This window comes from Cupressus sempervirens, chromosome 6 (genome assembly GCF_028749045.1).
Source record: "Cupressus sempervirens isolate cs-2001-9-10 chromosome 6, ASM2874904v1, whole genome shotgun sequence".
Taxonomy (NCBI): Eukaryota; Viridiplantae; Streptophyta; class Pinopsida; order Cupressales; family Cupressaceae; genus Cupressus; species Cupressus sempervirens.
Genome location: NC_143123.1, coordinates 312480420 through 312500577, shown reverse-complemented (window position 1 = coordinate 312500577; position 20158 = coordinate 312480420).

The window sequence follows — 20158 nt, the reverse complement described above, 5'->3', positions numbered from 1 at the left end:
CCAGGGTAATGATTTTGTCTTACAAGAGGAGCCAAAAGAAAATGTTGATTTTGGGCGTCAATCTAGGGGTCCAAGCCTTGGCCCAAATAGGTTTCTCCCATATTCCCACAAGAGAAAGATAGCCTGAGGCTACAGTATAATGGCCTCCAGAAGAGTCTTCCCAAACTAAGGTGTCACCTATCGGGTTGATGTTGATAGCATACAAAGAGGCCATCAAAGGCTCAAGATCTTGCAAAAGCTCTACTAGATTGTGCCATTCATTCCCATTTCTGTAGTTCGTAACCAACATACCATATCTGCCTATTGCCTGATCAGCCCACCTGCTGAATAAAGGATGGTTAATGAGAGGTTCCTGAAAAAGCTAGCTGTCCTACCAAAAAAGGATTTTGTCTCCCTTTCCATCTTTCCATTTGGCCCTAGATTTAGCAAGGGGAAGGGCCTTCAAGATACCATTCCAAATGTTAGAACCCAACGGCAGCTCGGCCCCCTGGAAAATGGAGGAGAGAGACAGGCCTCCCAGGTACTTCTTAGCCAAGATGTCCCTCCAAACCCCTATGCCTTGGAAGATGTGCCAAGGGAGTTTAGCTAAGAGGGATTGATTGAGGTGAGAAATTTTCCTGAGTCCAAGACCTCCCTGGCTTTTGGGAAATCAAACCTAGTCCCAGGCTACCAGGTGGTATCTCTTGTTGTCATCAGTTCCAGTCCAGAGAAAGTCCCTCTGAATCCTCTCCATTCTGTTTGCAAACTTAACCAAAATCCCAAAGAGATTGAGTGCATAGGTGGGGAGGTTCTAGAGAATTGAGTTAACCAGGGTTTAGATGATGTTAGTTTACTTGATGTATTACTTTATTTATGATGTTTAGCATATGATTAGATGATGCAATTTTCTTTGTTGGATCATCTATAAGTCTAGTTGTTTAGCATGTTAGATTTCCTCATTCTTATGATGTTATTACATTTTAGTAGTGATTCCCTCATAAGATAGTTTCAACTATATAGTTAGTAGTTTGGGATGTTATGTGTATGGGATGGCTAGGGCCTTTGAGGTCTCATGATGTTATTGTGGTTGGGAGAAACCATGCATGAGTTTTAGTTGTTTTGGTGCTTAAGTGTTTATTCTTTCATTCATATGATTTATGTTTTATGAACCATGTATGTACATTGCGATGTTTCTTTTTGCATGTTCATTCATATGTTTCTATGGATTAGATGTTATAGTTATTTGATCTCTTCTATTCTCTTGAGTGATCATTCCTTGATTTACATGGATCTGATACTCCCTAGTGTGGAGGTTTCATTTTTTTATGCTTTTGTTTCTTGTCTCATTTTTGCATTGTTTCCATTTCTCACATGAGAAGGGTAGCTCCTCGTGTGGCATGTTGTGAATTCTCACATAGAGTAGTGCACTTCCTCATATGGATTGATGCACTTTCTCATCCACAATGAAGTACTTTCTCACATACAGTGATGCAAAGTCTCATGTGAGAAATAAGGGGCATTAAGGCTTGGTCAAGGAAAGTTTGGAAGTTGGTTTTGGGTAGCTTATTGGATTTCACACCTTCGTAGTTCAAAAGAGTCTTTCTATGGGGTTTAAAACATATTTTTTAAGTATTTAATTCCTTATACTTAAGATATATTTTAATATATGTGATGATTCATTTGAGATAGGTTTTAGATCTCTTCGAGTTAAGATAAAGAATCTAGAAAATTTTAGGGCTTTAGGATTTTAGACTTAGCCAAATTTCAAGATTCAACATTTATCTTTCAACATGGCACCTAGTAGATGAGTGTTTGTAACTTTGAGCCCTCATCTTGTGTTTGGTCTTTGTTTGTAATTCTTGATTATGCAATGGTTAGTTGGAAATGGATTTACATGTTTAACCATTCTAGGAACTTGTTCTTTAGGCTTAAAAGGAATATCTTGTTTGGGATTGTTAGTTCTATATTCCCTCTTTGAATTTGTAGATGCTATTTAGAGTTCATTTGGGTATTATCTTGGTTTTTGTTATCTTTTGGTGCTTGGAGATCTTTGGGAGTGTTTGTAAGACTTCTGTTGGTGTAAGTGAACATGTGAGTTTAACTATGTTCCCTATTCTTATTACTTTGTTTAAATGTTTCACTCTTGCAATGGGTTGCTTCATGTCATTGTTAAGTAACTTATCTTAAGAACAATAAAATTTAGTGCATATTTTATCCTTGTTACAAGGATCTTTAAGAGGGGCATTACAAGCTGTGTAATAATTTTGGTCATGTAGAAAGATTCTTTAGAATGGATATGAGGAACATTAACAGGAATCCAAACATCAGAAGAAATATGAATAGGAATGTTAGAAGAATAGATAGAAACAATGACAATCACAAAAAATAGCATAAAGGAACATCAAGAGCAATTCAAATAGGTATTTGTCAAAGCCAAAGATCTCTCCAATTCACATGTAGTATTGGAAGAAAGGTCATCTAAAGCACCTAAAGTAAGATTGAAGTCAAAAATTGTATTTGATTCATCTTACTTGAATTAAGTACTTTAGACAAGAGATTGAGCATCTCAAAGGTAAAAATAATAACACAGAGTGAGTTAAGGTTTGCATAGTTAGTATGAAGTACAACATGATTTTTTAAAGAAATGATTAAGAGAATAGATGATTTAGAGATTGTATGTGAGTGCACAAAAGAAACCTAGTTACCTAGTAATTAGAAACAACTTGCTGGTGATTGTGTGCTTGTGCAATTAATGCAAAAATGAATTGGAAGAAATTTAAGGATTGGCATTGATTTTTGGAGCATCATTTGATCTTGTAAGAGTTAAAGAAGTATTTTGGAGCAAATTTGAGGTTCAATTGAAAGAGTTTTCATGTACGAGAAAGAAGAAGCCCTAGTTACATAAAAATAAGGTATTTACCATAAGAAAAGTTATATTTTTGAAGCTCTAATCTTTACAATGACAAATCCATTAGTTTGTGATGTGAGTGAGTGTCCTCGATACAAGTTCAAGAATCATCCTTATGTGTAATTAGAAGATGATCCCTTAGGGTAATTTTCTCAAGTGCCACAAAATGTGCTACATGTAGAAGACATAAGATATTATATTCATTGAAAATTTGAGAGCATTGGGGATAGTGACATCCACAAGGATTTATACCTAGTATGCAATAGTGACCTTAATCTTAAACAAGGGTTTGAACATTTGAGTGATTTAAATATTATCAAGCATATGTTCTATATAAACTTTGATAAACACAAGTGGAGTAGGATAATTCTGAGAAGAATTCATGAAGGAATGTTTTGGGTAGGAAATATCCTTATGTTGATTGATAAAAACATGATCTATACTTTTACTAGACGAAGTAATGAAGGTTGTAAGCCAGTTGACAAGAAAAATGTGAAGAAGCTAGAAGAGACAAACCTGAAGACCAAATCTGATGGTATGAACATGAGGATTGATCTAATAAGTGAAACTAATGTTAGGGCAATTAGTAAAATCATTGGATATAAAATGAATCATAGTTTTAGAGTGAACTTTGTGCCTACTAGATTCATCCATGTATCCTATTAGATGAAATTCAAGAAGGAGAAGATAAATATGTGTGAAATTGTGAAGCAATAGTTAATGGACAACATGGAGAAGTTAAAGAAGACAAAGAATGTATTTTTTAGGTTATGATCCCTGTTGACACACCCATTCTTTCAAGTAGTTAGAAAGTTTCTTGGTATGTTAGACAAAGAATGTGATAGTGATAAATGTGCAATAAATATAACAACTCGTTACTATAGGAAATAGTTTGAGGAAAGAATGGTAGATAATATAACTAGAATGATGAAAAAAAATTAGTCTGTGTTGAAAAAAAGATTCATAATTCTACCTTCCTTAGTTGAGAAATACAAGAATGATAGCTATTTTATAGTAGAAATTAATGTTACATGTATGGAAGCAGTGGAACCAAGAGTAAAACTCATTGACCACATGGGTTATGAAATGAGTGAAGAACTAATTGAAGGGTATGAAAAGATAATCTTGGAATTAGACAGAGATATGCAATGTCCTAGATAGGGGACATATGAAAAAAAATTCAAGGAAATTTACAATGAACTTCATGGTAAAGAGATAAAGAAGAAGATAGAAAAGAAAATTGATGCTATATTGAAGGAATATAGAATGATAGGGGAAGAGTACAAGGAATAAATGAACATAGCCTTGGAAATGAAGGCTAGTGGTCAAATAAATATTTTGATGGCTAAACCATTAGCATTTCAACAAGTGATAGTAGAATATCCATCAATGGGTGCACCTTATTCCTCAGTGTCACAAGTATAACCTACTATTGTACAACAATTTCATAAGGATAGAAGTGAAGAGGAGGTTAACATATAAAAAAGTACAATCTATAACCCCTCCCAACACTGTAAGGTTAGCTAGATTGATAGAATTTAAGAAAGAACAAGTTGGCTCACCATCTAAGAAGAGGACTAAGCATATGTCTAGTGGTCCTGGTAAGAGAAGAAAAAATTTACAAGTAATTGAGTTAGATGAATCTAATGAAGAAGAGTCAAAGGAAATAGAGAACAAGCCTATTGAGAAAGTTAAAGCAGAAGCAAGGAAAACTTTGGGTAAGAAGCCTTGGAAACCTAAAGTAGAAAATTTGAATGTGAAAATCATTGATAATAGTAATTTTGTACAGTTAAATAAGTATTACAATTTTTATAGCAATATGGATAGATTGCAAGTAGAGAATGTTGTAGTTAGGCACATGATCCTAGAAAATAAAATATTTGAGGATATATAGAAAGATATTCTACAAGACTTGTATAATAGATTGGTTAACAAAAAGAGAAGAGCAGCAAATGAGAATAGAAGCATTAGACATAATCATATAAGAAAATTTTGTGATGTAAATAGTGGTGATGATGTAGAAAGGACAATGAAGGGTTTTGAACCCTTGGTAAGGAAAAAGAGGAGAGAAATTATTTTATTGTGTGATAATTATGAGGAAGTCAATGAGGAGACAAAGTCAACAATTGTGAAATTCATGACCTCTACACCTAGAACCTCAAAGTCAAGAAAAGTTTTAAGGGGAGAAATCCTTATAAAAAAAGAAAAGGAAGCACCATCAGAGTCTGCAATAATAGTTATGTCAGAGGCAGAGACAGGAAAAGATACCTTGATGATAGATTTAACTCTGCAAGTTTCCATTGGTACTGATACCATGCAAGTAGATAGTACAAGGATCACTTTAGAAACTACAAAAGATCCATTCAAATATTATGGAACTAAAGTTGGTAATTCAGTGAGCGACACTAGCTTTGAGAATAAAGAAGAAGAAGAAGAAGGAAGAAGACAAAAAGAAGAGGGAATAAGAAAAGATAGAATTAAATCTTGAGGAGAAAAGGAGAAATGAAGAGGAAGATAAGAAGAAGAAAGAAGCAGAAGAAATCAGAAAGAAGAAAGAGAAATAAAAATTAGAAGTAGAAAAGGAAAAGAAACTTGAAGAGGATAAGTTGAAGAAAAATAAAGAAGAAGATGAAAAGAAAAGAAAAGAAGAAAATTATAGAAAGAAAAAGGAGGAAGAGAAGAAGAAAATTGAGAAAGAAAAGAAGAAATTAGAAGAGGGGCAAAAGAAAAAGGAAGAGGAAGAGAAAATGAAAGATGTCATTGGTAACAACTTTGGAAAACTTAACTAATAATGATTACCAACAAGGTTTTATTTCATCTTTAAGTAAGTTATTTGAAAATAACAAAAAGGTCAAAATATTGGAAGGAACATTAAGTGAGCTTTCAGACAAGTTGTAGGAAGTTGTATCTATTAGCATAATAGATACTAACCCTCATGGAAGAGTAGTGAAACTAATAAGTACATTTGATAGTGAACATACATATTTAGCTAAGGTAGTAGCTAGTCAAGCACAAATCAAGCACGATGCATAGTTGTTTGACACTGTATGCACAAATGTAAGAAATGACTTTCAAACAATTGATGCTTCATCAAGGAGCTAAGAAGATGTTTAGAATAAGGAATACAATTTTATGGACAATGCACCTTGTCATATAATTACATAAAGGATATGAACCATGAGTTCAATGGTAAATTGAATGAGCTACAAGTTTTGACATCTAGATTGTAGTAGCATGATACAAGCATTGAAGATTTAGAGGCAAAGATTGCACATATACCTAACAATATTAGAATCATTGAGCTAAGAAAAGAGAGTGATTAAGAGTCCTCCTTGCTAAGAGAACATATGATACTAAAGATTAGTAATGTGTAGAAACATCTCAATGAATGTCTTGTAGTCAAGACATCTTATGATAAATTTGTATATATAGACTTGAATGTAGTTGATTTGGCATCCTATAGCCTATGTGCATTGCTCAACATATTAGAGACAATAAAGGACACCTAGAAGAAATAATTTGAGATCTTGAAGAAAAGTTTTTCATATTGCATATCTAGAATCTCAAATTTGGCTTGAATTAGAGCTAATTTTGACTTGTAAATAAGTTTTGGCAGCTTTATTATTGTTGTGAAAGGGTGAGAGGAAGTAAGGAAAATTGTATAGAAGTTGTATAGATGTATGTATATAGATGGAAAGAAAGATAAGAAATGTATGATTATATAGCTATGTATGGAAGACAGATTAGTCAAAGGGGAAGTTATATAATCTAATTTGTAGATATAAGGAAAGATGGTTAAATGTAATGATCCACAAGTTTTGAATTTTGAAAATTTTGATAAGGTAAATTTTTGTAAAGTTTTGATGCTATAAGTTTTGGGATTGAGCCAATTTTCCCACATGTTGCCATCAATGGAAAAGGGGAGATTTTAGGAAATTTAGCTAAGGATCACATTGGATGTTGTCATTTATGGAAACATGTCTTTAGTATGAAAAAGGTAGATCTTGAAGATCAAGTTATGGAATTCATGCTTAGAAAATTGTCTAAGTATCGTATAGGCTATCTAATATGACATATCCAATTTTGGTTGGAGAAATTCAAAGAATCTATATTGGCATGTGCATGCTTAAGAAAAGGAAAAGAAGACTACTATGATGACATATGCCAGAGTGTAAGTCAATATGGACTGTACAGATAGAGTTATGAGCAAATTACTAGTTACAATAGTGTACATGTAAAACAAAGCATAACAGAGAAATGAGTATTTTGGGTTAAGGAATTAATTTGTTTACAAAATAATTACTTAAATAATTAGGGATGACATCCAAGATGTTAACCCTAAGTTAATAAGTTATAATAAGGTATTTTGTAAAGTGTGTAAAAGCATGAAGACCGACTGGGTAATAATAGTGTAATTGAAAATATATAAAAGAAAGTTTGGAAATGTGAAGTTAAAAAAGAAAAACTTAATGTGTATGTGAAATGTGGAATGTGAATTTTGATGTATGATTACAGGTATGTAAATTGAGGAAAAAAAAATTGTATAGAGCAAAAAAGAAAAATATTAGATATTGAAGATATCAGAAATAGTGTGAAAGAGGTTTTTGTATCTATCTCTTTGTAACAAGAAACTTCATTGTATATTTTATGTTTGGATAGTAGGCTCATCTTGCTTAAATTTTGTATTTGTATATAACAAATCATAATAGGATTGAGGCTTCCAACAAAGCCTAATTCCTATAACAAGGACCAAGACACTATAAGAATGTAATAAACTCCTAACGGGTTCAATATCTTTAACCATATACATTTGATTAGTGGATCATTTTGTGGGTACCATCCCCATTGGGGTTTTCCCTTGACCAAGGTTTCCTTAGTTAACAAAATATGGTGTTATGAATTCTCTTATTGCATGGTTATATTTATTGTTCAACATAATTAATTTAATTTCATATGCAAGTTATAAGGTAATTAATGATGTCTAGTTTTGGGCTAAATTTTGTAGAATTATGATTCACCCCACACCCCACCTCCCCACCCCCTCCCACCCCCCTCTCTTAGTATTTCCTATTTGTAACAACTTCTACCCTTATATCTGAGGAAAGGGATAAGGGTATGGACCATAATGAAATAAAGGATAGTAGTCCCACTGATGGTGGTGCTACCTGTATGCCTAAAATGTGAGCACACTTCTATGAGTCGTTATATCCAAGATTGCTCAAAAATGAAGTCTTGAATGGTGGCTCATAGCTCTCTATTCATGGAGTGAAAGGATTTGTAATGGAGGCCCTCAGTTTGACCTAGTTTGTGCCCATGCAAGTACACCATGAAACAAGAGATTCAAGGATCCAAAATGCATGCAAATGGAGATGAAATCTAATCTATATGATAACAATGAAAAACAATGCAAGAAAGAAAATGTAATAACAATGCAATACTAATCTATGAAAACAAATATGGATCTAAGCTAATATAAAAATGCAAGGATGAAACCTCGTGATGGAAGCCATGGATGCATGAGAGAAGAAGACAAGAAGATAGAAGTTCTCCACAAAAATATTTAGTATTCAAACTCCTTCTTCAAAAATCGCTCTCCAAACCTACAACATAACAACAGCATAATAATGGATCTCCTAACCCGTAGCATAACAATAGCATAATACTGGATCTCAAAAATGAGGAGAGGGATCTCTCTTATAAAGAAAAATGTGGAGGTGGGAAGCTTCTTACAACCAATATGGGATAATAGAGTTTGATCCATGTGAGACAAAATTCCACCAATGAGAAAAGAAGAGAAGAATTAAATGAGGGAAGGAAAAAGGAATTTATTTAATTTTTATTTATTTCATTTCCTTTTTCATGTGGGATTTATGTAATTAAAAGGGAGCAAGTTCTTTTAATTAAATAGGAAATATTTAATTAAATTAAAAGAGGGGTTTTTTTCTTAATTAATTAAATGTGGAGGAATTTAATTAAAAGAGAAGTTTTCTTTTAATTAAATGGGGACTTATTTTATTTAATTAAAAGGGAGATTTTCTTTTAATTAAACAAGACTTAGGATAAAATGATTAACCTTAGAAAAATAAATAATCAAATTTGATCAAGAAAATTGATTTAAATTGATTCAATAAAATATTGCAAATCATTGATTAAGGAAATTGATAAATTGAATAATAGGGGCCCATAGTCTAGGTGGCCATTTTAGGGTGTATACATTTGCCCTCTTTGACTATTGTGTGATCAATTTGGGAACACATGTAGTCAAAGAAAGAAATTAAAGTGTAAGATCGATTTGGGATCACAAAACAACCTAGATGTGTGATCAATTCGGGAACACATCAAGACAAAGAATACAAATAAATTTTGACTTAAAAAGTCAAGGATAAATTTGATAAAACTGAATCAAGGATTGAAATTGATAGGTATTTCCCCCTCATAATCAAAATTGAAATGAGATAGAGGAGAAACAATAAATTGATAAAGTTGATCAAATCAAACAAAAGATAAAGTTCTTGATGTAAGATGAAAGATGAAAGAATCACAGAACCAAGGTAGATCATCAAGCATGAAATATTATGCCCCAAAGTTGAATTAGAAGAATAGAAGTGGGGTAAAAGAAAATGGAAGATAGAAGTTTGGAAGAGATGAAAAGAATCAGAAAGAAGAAAAGAAAATTTTTCATAAAAAATAGAATGCTCCAAAATCAATCAACTATTTAAGATAGAAATTTTGATCGAGATTATGAAAGAAGATAAGGGAATGAAGATCAAAATGTGACCACAGTTGATTAAAAGTCCACAAGAAAGATGAAGGGAAAACCCTCTCAAACTCATAATGCAGCCTAAAAATGCAACTAACATGAAGTCTAATAATGCAAGCTACATGAAAATGCAATGGTGTACTTGCAAAAGAGCAACTGTAACATAGGATTTTTTGTTCAACATTCATTAGAGAATGTAAAAGAACTTATTTTCATCATTGGGCCATTACTAACAGACATCAAAAAATCACACAATTATCACTAGTTACAAGTGCAACCATGAAGATATGAATGTGATTGATATTGGATTGGAATGTGGAAAGATTCTAACATAAGCATCAAAGACATAAAGGTCAAGATGACTATGATGTTAGCTTACCCAATTTAATGTGGCAAAACCATGCTCCCATCAAAGCATAGATGTTAGGATGACCAAAAGAATGGTTGTGTAAAAATAGTCAAAGATGATGCCTCAAATCTCCTAAGTGTTTCAAGGGGACAACAAGAGACACTCTAGAGTTTCAAGACCACACCCATAAGTAGAAAAAAATAAAAACATGCCCCATGCCCCAAGTCCTCTAGCTATGCATCCCGAAGAGACTTAGGAACAATGACACTCAACAAAAATCAATAATAGTCAGCACACAAAGAAAAGGTCATGACATAAGTCAAGCATTAAGTGTTTATGTTTAAAAATTTAAGTGTGTTAATTGATACTGAGTTCTCAAGATAAGGATCAAATTCTTGCAAGCAAGGAAGGTCATATGACAAAACTAGGTAAGACCAAACCAATAAGTATTGAAAAACACTCGATGTTAGGGTTTGTATTGAAAAATACAAATGGGGTGGTGTTTAAAAACACCATTTACAAGGTGTCCTAAAGACTAATGCATCCAAGAGACTGAAGCTAACATAGTTATGCCCCCTAGAAAAAGACCAATTCCAAACCAAGGCAACAAGGACAAGGCATGATGGAGAAAGGCTAAGGGTCAAAGACGTGCATTGAGAAACAAAGGTGCAAAGGCCTCAAGTAGTGCCCATTTTCAGATTTTCACCACTTGGATTTTTTTTTAACTTTTTTAATTTTTTGTATTTTTGGAATATATTTTTTTTTTGGAGATACATCAAAGCACTTATTGCTAGGTTTTCACTGAGATGATTATTTTTTCAAGACATTTTTTAATTTTTAGAATTTTCACAATATATCATTTTTTTGGATTTTTTGAAATATATCATTTTTGTATTTTTCATGATCAATAAATATATACAAATAATATACAATGCCCCCAGACAGAACAAGCATCAAACTCTCAAGCAAGATCACATCATGCAATTCCAATGTCTAGTAAGGTGGAGGACAATAGTGATTAGCAAGCCAGTGGAAGAAATGAAAGACAAGAGAATAAAGGAGAATAAAGATAAGTAATCCTCAAGGGAAAACTCCTCTATAGTACCCAAGCTAGGGAAAAAATATCATGTAAAGCACATTTCGACAAGAAATGAAAGGCCAACATAAGATAATTCACAAAAGCATAATGTAAAAGTGGGAAAGATGCAATCCAAAGGAGTAGACATGTCAAGAGACTTCATAGCATCATGTTTTACTCTTTGTTATTAAATCAAGACCAAAGGGGTAAATGGGAAAATGGTAACGAAAGACTAGAATGAAACATGAAAGGAATGAAAATAAGATCATCATAAGATATCTCACAAGATAGCCAAAGGTTTGTGTATAGGTCAACATTGTGAAGATCAAAGAGAGAAGATGGAATGGATGAAAGATGTAGAAGAACTACACATGATGCTTGATTGTCAGGTTTTCATCATGGTACTTATCTAAGGTGCCACAAGGGAGTGGTTTTCACCATAGGACAAATTTATTTCTCTTTACTTTTTCTACCAAGGCGCTTGTTTACCAAGTTTCACCAAGGCACTATTTAGAATGAATGGAGGAAAATAGATATGAAGGCTAAAAATGAAAGTAATGAAAACGAGATCATCACAAGATAGCTCACAAGCTAGCCAAATATTTGTGCATAGGTCAACATTGTCAAGATCAAAAGAGAATGGACAAGAGATGTAGAAGAACTATGCATGATACCTGATTGTCAGGTTTTCATCATGGTACTTATCCAAGGTACCACAAGGGAGTGGTTTTCACCATAGGATGAATTTATTTCTCTTTACTTTTGCTACCAAGGTGCCTGATTACCAGGTTTTCACCAAGGCCCATTTTCAATTTTTTTTTTCTCTTTCCTTTTTTTTTCAATTTTTTAAATTTTTTAAAATTTTTTGGAAGAAGTCAAGATTTTTAAATAATGATCCTTGAAATTTTAAACCATGACATGCAAAGGAGTTGAAATGATATGCTCAAAGATGTTGATAGGGAAAGGAAGATGGAAGACCAAAATGGAGGATATGGCTTCATGCAAAGCAAGTGATATTGGATTATGGAAATGAAGGAAAGATCAACGTCAACACACACCTTGAAGGGTGGTGAGAGGATGGAGAAAATGTGAATGATGGAATATGTGAAGGAATATGGTGAGTGAATAGAAGAGGTTGTGGTTTAGGCACATGGAATTGAAGAATGCTTCTGGAAGAAGATGAAGTGGAATTCTTTGGAAGCTTGAATGTCAACTTCAATTGTTGTTCAACATTAAACGCTCTCAAGAGAGACCTTGGAATCAATATAACGGTAGGCTTCTTTTCATTTCTTTTTGATGATTTAGAGATAATATCTTCAATGATGGATTTTGGAACCCATATTTGTCTTATAATTTTTTTCTTAGATATCTCTTTTGACTTTATGCCCCCATGTCGATTAGAGGATATATGGTGGTCTTTTTTTTAATATGGATCTTTAATTGCTTCTTTATTCTAGTGAACATTCAGGTTACTTTCAAAAGACTTGGGACTTGTGGAAGAAGAAGGATGATATGACTGGTTTAGCTAAGTGGATGGATGAAAAGGATTCAAGGATATGTATCTATGTTGATCTTGAGGAAAGATAGGAGAGGGAGGGACGTAAGGACCCAAGATAGATGATGAATTAGGAGATTTGGGAGGGGAAAGTGAAGGGACATAAGGATCCAAGATGGAAGGAAGACATGAAGCATTCAGTATCAGTGGGAGAGATCCAAGGATGGATGTGGAAGATGCAAAAGGGTAATCAATAAGTTCATCAACATCTATATGACAATCAAGGACATCAGCATCTTTAGAGTGACCATTATGATTTTCAATGGGATCATGAACATCTTGAATAAGAGACACCTCTTTGATAGGATTACTTGAAGCTTGAGAAGACTTAGGAAGAGTAGAAAGTGGAAGGGAACATGGAGTGATAGAACAAGAAGATAGAAGACTTTGATCTTGACAAGGATATTTAGATAGCATAAGTGTAGAGTTTTACTCTTGATTTTCAATAGGCTCAACATTGGAAGTAGCAACACTATTTTTAATAACCTTAATGGAAGTATCATCTTTGGAAGGTACAACTATATTAAGATCATTTTGATTGTCAATAAGTTCTTTGGTGTAAGTAGTAGCTTGATCTTGCTTAGGAGAAGACTTAATACATGGTGGAATGAATGGGGAAGAGCACAAAGGATCAAAAGAACCATGAAATAGATCAAAGACATTGTGAAAATAATTGGATGACATGGAGGGTTCTTGATCTTGATCTTTCTTTATATTCTTTTCTTTATTATTTTTAGAGTCCTCTTGACATGAAGTCACTCTTAAGGAGAAGGAAGCATGTTGGAATTGTATGGAAGACTTTGGAATAAACGATGAAGGACTAGTTGAAGTAGACTTTATAGCTCATGAAGGCTTAGGCTCTTTAGGTTTAGCATTATCAAAAGTATTTGCAACCAAGTGAAGGTTAACTTGAGTTTCTTTAAAAGGTAGCCTTTGAGGATAACTATAGGGAATCGCATGAAAAGCATTAGGATCTTTGTTGGATGAAGGATTGGTAGAAGATTTTAGAGACTCAGAATCTTTAGGGGATGTATAGATAGTGGAGGAAGTAGAAGATAGAAGGGGAGCATCATAAGACAAAGGTTCAACATTAACATGATCTTGCTCAAGAGTGTAATTTTTATTTTCAACATGAGGGTTATTAGAAGAGGAACTCTTATGCCATTGATGTTTTATTTCAGCACAAAAATATGATTTCTCTTCCTCAAAAAATGTAGAGTTATCATTTAGGTATTGTTCACAAAATTTATCAATGTTATTTTCAAAATTTGAGTCATATGGATTACCATCAATATCTACCTGTGACTCATCCCCTTTAAGCACAAGCATAAGACTAGGAGGACTTTTAGGACTTGTAGGAATATAATAGTCATTGTCATTATAATCATTGTCATTATAGGCATTATAGATAGGCATATCATAGGACTTTTCACGTAGAAGTAGAAGAAGAATGATATCATGAAGAAGAGGTAGGTGAAGACCTACACGAATGATATTTAGAAGAATCATGGTAAGACTTGGAATATGAAAAATGTGAATGATATTTAGAAGAATCATGATAAGACTTAGAAGATGAAGAATGTGAATGATTTTTAGAAGAATCATGATAAGACTTAGAGGATGAAGAATCTGAACAGTATTTAGAAGAATCATCATAAGACTTAGAAGATGAAGAATCTAAATGATATTTATAAGAATCACAATAAGACTTAGAAGATGAAGAATCTAATCGATATTTACAAGAATCATGATGAGACTTGGAAGATAAGGAATATTTGGAAGAACGATATTGTGATCTAATCTTGCATATGATCCTAGCAAGAATATCTGATTTCTTCCCTTTTTCAATCATTTTTTTTAGAAGGTTAGCATATATATATATATATATATATATATATATATATATATATATATATATATTAGTAACAACACTTTTCAAATTCAAGAAGGAGGTCGAGTTAAGTTGAGCTCAAATGAGGATCCCTAACAAGATATTCAAGATCCATGGTTCTAGAAGAAGAATCAAGCATGGAAGAAGGGAAAGGGTGAATAGAAGAAGGTACACTATATGATAATAGGAGGAAAAGAATCAAGAAGACATGAAGAAGAGGAAGAATGGAAATGGGAAACTAGAAAGACATGATAGATGAAGAAGAAAGAAGACCACGAGTCATTTTGTGAAATTTGATACCATTTGAATTTATTTGAATGTTGAGCAACATGTAATAGCACTTGTAACCAACATGAAAGAAAAGGTATTAGTTGATAGGATAACCCTAAGAAACGTTGGTACCAAACTACGATAGTAAAAGAATTCACTTGTCTAAAAGAGAAATGATAAGATAAAATATTGCAATAGGCATAAACCAACACTACCACAGAGGTGCCCACAACTTTGGGTGAATACCCTAGCACATATGGACCAGGGGGATGATTTACCTAAATTTTAATTAATTAAAATTGAATTTTGATGAAAGTGGAGGGACAAGAAATTACTAAGACTCTCTAAGCATAATATCAAAGAATCCAAGGTATATCTTTCTCAACAAGGATGATCTCTAACTCACCAAATCCAAACAAGGTCTCTTGTGAAATCAATGATTACTAATTCAAGAGGTCAAAGCACAATTACCCAAGGTGCAAACAAGCTTCTAACAATGGGGTAAGTAGCTTAATCTAAACTAGATCAACCTAGGGAGATTGAAAATAATAGGACAACAAAGAAATTTGATCGTAAAGTCTTGACTCAAAAACTTAGATTTTGTTCGTTTTAAATGTTCAACTATGTATATCAATAGATTTTTAATCATGAACCAGGCACGCAAGATAGCAATCAGGGATTTCAAGAAAATGTCTTCAAAAAATGAGTAGGGGACAAAGAAACCTTGCACATGAACATGAATAAAGTCGTAGTATCAATCTAATCCCTAGAGCCATTACTGTGTATGTTCTCAAAATATTTTTCAATCATGCACATAGTCCTAGAAAAGAAATTTCAGTAGCACTATGGTTCTTAGTAATGTTCAACTCTACAGCTTTTGTAATCTAGAGTGGGTGAAATCCAATCTTGGCGCACCAGGGTTTTGACATATTCTAAGAATTTAATCAATTGGAGATACTAAGGAGATTTGATAGTCCAAAAAAAGACTACACCTATGAGGATTTCCCCCACAAAGACATTTATATAATGGTTGTTACTACCACGTCAAAAATAGCTATTATCGCTTGAGATACCATCCACGTGGTTGACCCAATAAAGGGTATGTCCACTATGGTTTAACCCTCTCGAATCAAGAAAGAATCACAAAGTTGTACCACATGGGGACTTGGTTTGGATTCAAGGATTCCAAGTTTCTGATGTGCCCAAAAGAGAATAGAGTATACTCCACTAGCCTCTTCACCTTATCCAAACATAGCAAACAAGATTCTTTGACATGATAATTTGAAATCACCTCAACAACTTTTTGAAAAATCCAATAATAAACACCACCAATCTCAAAAGAGAAAGTACTAATAGATGTTAAGGACAAATCCAAGTGAAGTAGTGAGATAATAACAAATATCCTTCCCTACCTACAAGGGGATCTGTCATCAAGAGGAGCTTTGCATGTAAAAAAAGTGAATGAAGCTCAGTCTCTCAAAATCTCCCAAATAGTATTCATAGGGCATAATTACTATGTGAAACACAGATGCATGAAAGCAAATCTAGATCCAATTTTAGAGCACCAAATGAAGTGTGAATCTATGAAAGCATGTAAAAGAACTCAAGCCAAACACATGAGAGAGTTCATTTTACTTCCAAATCCAAATGTTATAGAGATCCAACAAAATACCTGGTAATCCTTGCAACATTCCTTTTCTTTGTTGTACCTTTCGTTTAGGCTTGAATGCTCACTCACAATGAATAAAGCAACAAGCAAACACAAGATATGTAATGTATATCCAACTTATGCAAAACTAGGGTTAGATTTGAAAATCTAATTTTTAAGAGTGATAGTAATCAACAACTAACTCAAATGAAAGCTCACATCATGCATTGATCTATTGTAAAAATTAAATGCAAGCTATTCATTAAATGCCATTTTTTATTTATTTTTTTGACCTAGTCATCAAAATGGGACCTAATATGAATTCAAATCCAAAACTCTAAATTTAGAAAAGTGACCCCTATAAAAAAAATTAGAGATCTTTCCAAAAATATCAGAATTTTGAAAAAATCTTTTCATTTTATGCCTTAGGGAGCCATTTTTGTCAAAACAGACCAATTTTTGCAAATCAAATTATTGAGCCCTAATATGATCTCTAAAATCAAAATACAAAAAAAAAACCCTATTTATAATTCAAAGACCTTTCCAAAAATATAAGTTTGTTTGAAAAATGTGCTAATTTGCTCTTTAAAATGATTTTTCATTAAAAATTAAGAAAAAAATCTAAAAAATTGAAAATACATCAAAAAAATCTAAAAATTGGACTGAAGCTTTTCTAATATGTCGCTGCCTTGAAAAAATAAATTGAAATCAAAATACCTAGCCATTTGGGAGATATGATCAAATCTTTCAAATCTAAGATTTTTTGTCTCCAAACAAATCGGCACAAGGGGCTTAACTCTTAAAATATCTAAAACTAGCAAGTAAAGGTGGGTTGCCCCATGGAGGGCATCAAAAATGTATGCCTAAAATGTGAGCACACTTCTATGAGTCATTATATCCAAGATTGTTAAAAAATGAGGTCTCGAATGACAGGTCATAGCTCTCTATTCATGAACTAGTTTGTGCCCATGCACGTAAACCATGAAACAAGAGATTCAAGAATCCAAAATGCATTCAAATGGAGATGAAATCTAATCTATATGATAACAATGCAAAATAATGCAAGAAAGGAAATGCAACAACAATGCAATACTAATCTATGAAAATAAATATGGATCTAAGCTAATAGACAAATGCAAGGATGAAATCTCATGATGGAAGCTATGGATGCATAAGAGAAGAAAACAAAAAGACAGAAGTTCTCCACAAAAAGCGTTAGTATTCAAACTCCTCCATCAAAAATTACTCTCCAAACTTGCAACATAACAATAACATAATAATGGATCTCCGAACCCGCAACATAATAATGGATTTCAAAAATGAGGAGAGGGTTCTCCCTTATAAAGAAAAATGTGGAGGTGGGAAGCTTCTCACAACCAATATGGGATAATAGAGTTTGATCCATGTGAGACAAAATTCCACCAATGAGAAAAGATGAGAAGAATTAAATGAGGAAAGGAAAAAGGAATTTATGTAATTTTTATTTATTTCATTTCTTTTTTCACATGGGATTTATTTAATTAAAAGGGAGCAATTTCTTTTAATTAAATAGAAAATATTTAATTAAATTAAAAGAGAGGTTTTTCTCTTAATTAATTAAATGTGGATGAATTTAATTAAAAGAGAGATTTTCTTTTAATTAAATGGAGACTTATTTTATTTAATTAAAAGGGAGATTTTATTTTAATTAAACAAGACTTAGGATAAAATGATTAACCTTTAAAAAAAAAAATCAAATTTGATCAAGGAAATTGATTTAAATTGATTCAATAAAATATTGCAAACTATTGATTCAGGAAATTGATAAATTGATAAATTGAATAATGGGGGCCCATAGTCTAGGTGACCATTTTAGGGTGCATACACTACCTAGTCTTCTCAAGGGTCACTCAGGGATAAGATTTTTGTTCTTGAAAATGCGAGCATGGCAGTTCTAATGGAGAAAGAGAATGAAATTGACAAGGATGCTCTTGGGGTTGAAGCCAATCATCCTATGATTAACAGTCTTGATTATACTGATATTAATGTTCCTAAAATTGAAGTTGATAATGAGACTAAGAAGAATGATGAATATTGCCACAATGAGGAGGAGAATACCTTGTTTGAGGAAATTGATGACCAAGTTGAGGAAGAGCTAGAGAGAAGGCTTGATTTTTTCATTAAAACCAAAATGAAGGAAAACAATTCTCTTACTTATGATACCTAGATCAATAATGAGTTTAAGGATCTAAGGAAAATTATTGATGAGCTATAGGGGAAGCTAAATGAATAATTTATCAAAAGAAGGGAGTTGGAAGCTAAAGTTAGCAATATTCCTAATAAGATCTTGGAATATGAGAGAAATATTTTCTAACTTCAAACTAGTGAGAAAAAATACAAAATGTCACCTATATTCTCCTTGAGGTTGCAACTAAAATGGAAAAAGGTTGTCTAAATGTGATGATGACAAAAGGTCTATTTGCTACTGATATTCAGAGTGGTGGTCTGAGAAAATGCACAAGGGAAAATACAAGGATTTTCCCATGTCCACCACTTTCTCTATGAAGGATAGTGTTGAGGAGGTTGCTAGTGTGGGTAAGAGTTTGCTTGATGCCATTAAGGAGATAGTCTAGGGCTCTTCTTCTATTTTTGTTTGTTTTCTCTATTTATATTATTTCTATTTCTATGTGTTGGTAGTTGGTTTCTCTTGCTAGTTTTTTTTCTCTCCAACAAATGTTTTGGTTTTTTGGTGTCCCTCTTGGGAATACGGGCCTTATTGCTTATAGTTGTCTAGTTGGCACTTTGGTTTTAGGTCCCCTTTAAACCCATTTCTTTGTCTTTTACTAGTTGTAATGGTATATACTAAAAATATTTTAATACTGATATAAGGGGTTTTATGTCCTCTTAAAACGTATTTTTACGTTAATTGAAAACATAAATGTTGTGATGATATAATAATTATATTGATAGAGTTATTTTAAAAATTTTCACAATATAATTATTATATTTTTACTATGAGATAATATTATTATATTATTATGTGTGTATTATCGTAGACTGGAAGCATTCCATTCTAGTGATTACTTTGCTCTTCTCTAGTGTGCTTCAATTATACACTTGTATTATGAGAACACTTAATTCAATTTCACTCTTTCCTTCTTAAGTTAAATTAAGGTAGGGCCTAACACATCATCCTTAATTTTTGTATCTTTCTTGAGAAAATATTGTGGTAAGATCTAATCTCTATGTGTCATCCTCATCATCTCCCACCTTGAGAATATTTCACATTTAAATCACACTTACTCTCTAAACTAACCATTTATTTCTAGACCAATTGCATATTTTAGATCCCAAAGGTTCTCCTTAAATTTGTTCCTCCTTGGGTATAGATAAAAATTGAGGCAAGACCTAACAAATCCTCATTAGTTTCCCTCTCTTTGTTGAGAAAAAGTTGAGGTAGGATCTAATATATCTATGTATCATCCTCTTCATCTCTCACCTATCCCTATTTCACATTCAAATTGCACATTCTTGCTTATCTAATTGTTGAAACCTAGTGTTATCCCCAATTAATGATGTAACTAACAATGCTAAGAATATATGTGAAAGAATCATATCCATTGTCATTGATGTCAAAGTCTTAGTTGGCTAAACATTATGCTAATTTAGTAAAGTGTCATATCATTTGATTGATGAAGAGGATTTGATTTATGAAAAATATTTCAAGAAAGTATGTTGACG